Genomic DNA, 2,231 nt, shown 5'->3' with positions numbered 1-2,231 from the left:
CATGATCCCGAAATACGTGTCTGACTCTGGCATGTATTATATTAATTCTAAAGCTTTTATTTCTATACTTTTTTAGAAAGCCCAAAGTTCTTTTCTACTAACACGCTTAAACTAAACATTTTCTATTTTATTCTTTATTTCTGAATTCTATGCATCGTGTGTACGTACGCGATTCTATGATTTCTACATAATTCTGTAATTCTTTAATTCTATCATGCTATGTAAAATGTACACGTACACAAGTACATTAGCTTTCACAAATTCTACTCTTCTATAATTCTATTAGTTTGATATTTAAACGGCACAATTCAACTAGGGAATGAATTCTACATTTTGGGCAATCTAATTTCTTCTATAAAAATATATGCCACAACTTAGTTATTAAGTCTACTAACTTGCCCAATTATGCTACTAGTTTTTCTTAAACTTATATGTCACATAACCATGTCATTAAACAACTCTCTAATATTTTTCTAATGTAACAAACATGCCTTGTACAACTTTCTAAATACAAATCTTAATGCCATAAATTTGCATTCTCTTACATGACCATCAACTTCAATTGTTATACATGCCCTTCTTTCTTCTTTTCTTTTGGCTACATTCTATACATTAATCTATATTGCCATATTAATCATTGTAAATTCAATCTAACATATGGCATAACATATATACTTTGGCTAAATTCTAATTTCTTTCTAACATTCTTAACTAAACTTTTGGCCAATACAACCTATTCTCAAGATCTTCTAGCACAATTCTATAGCTTGTAATATATAATAAGGCATGAAAACTATACTCATACCAATCAATTTCTAAAATGGTCATGTATTTAATATATAAACCAAACTTCTATTTCTTTGATGTTTCTTTTGATATCTATGCTTGGGAAAGCTTTTCTATTCTTTATACAATAAAAATCACTTATTACATATTGTTTGTAATTAATCTCAAAACAAGAAACAACAATATACTTATTTGGCCAAGCCATTATTTGGATGATCTTTCTAAATTCAAGTACACAAACCTAAGAATTTATTATGACATATTGATATGTCATGATATAATCTACCGTTCTCTACTATCAACAATGCCATATCAAAGTAACAATTTAACATGTAAATCCCTTCTAACACTTTCCCAAAGTCATAAGTTTCACAATTTCTAATTCAATAACTAAATCAAATGTGCTATTGAAGAAATACTAAAGATTCAAGTAACTTGAACCATTAACATGACCAAGTAATATTCTAAATTTTAGCATAACAAAATGCACTCTTGAATACTAAAATTTACATTTGGTTAAGGCTAACATAACCTTTCTACTCCAATTCTTCCCTTTCTCTAACAATTTCTTCAATAAAATTTAACCAACTCATGCATGCATTTCTCTTTGAATTTTCATCAAACAATTCATATGCATATGCAAATACTTTGTTGGCCACACTTCCACATCTCTCCAAATCCACCAAAACTGGGGCAAAAACTCACTAACTTTAGCTTTAAATCTGGCCGGTTTCAACAATTCAAAATTTCATCAACAATTCTTCCATATTTCATCCATAATTCCACCAAATCACCGCATACACATGAACTACTTCTCATGTCTGGAATTTTACACATCATTCAACATTTAAACAACCAATAATTCTTACCATACAATCACATACAAGAATTAATCTACACAATTATTTCTCAAATCAAAACTAAAATTGGACTTACTTACCTTGAATTTGTGCAACACTAATGATATAACCTCCTTTTGCTAAAATTCTCTTTCTCTTGGACCTAAATCATATAAAACCATAAGAATTTAAAACTTTAAAGTTTAATCACACCTTTGTGCTAGAATCTTACCTTTGAATGCTTTAAGATTGAAAATCTTCAAAAATTTAAGTCAATTCCTATGAATTCTCTTTGAAATTTGGTGAAGAAGTTTGAGAGAAATTGGATGAGGGGTGGCGTGTAGAAGGGATGGATATATATATATATTTATATTCCCATTTTGCCCTCACACTTTTATGATACTTCCAATTATGTCATACGTGCATTTACTGATATACCCTCAATTTTAATGGATTTAACACATGTTCTTGGTCATTTTCAGTCCTCAAGTTTTTATCTAGTTGTGAGTGAAAAGACAATTTTACCCTTATTCTTTAATTTCTTTATATTCTTTTACAAACACGTATTTATCTCGACATCACATCACGTGCATTATCCATAACCTT

Source organism: Pistacia vera, unplaced genomic scaffold, assembly GCF_008641045.1.
Source record: "Pistacia vera cultivar Batoury unplaced genomic scaffold, PisVer_v2 Contig169, whole genome shotgun sequence".
In the NCBI taxonomy this organism is placed as follows: Eukaryota; Viridiplantae; Streptophyta; class Magnoliopsida; order Sapindales; family Anacardiaceae; genus Pistacia; species Pistacia vera.
This window is presented reverse-complemented; position numbering follows the sequence as displayed.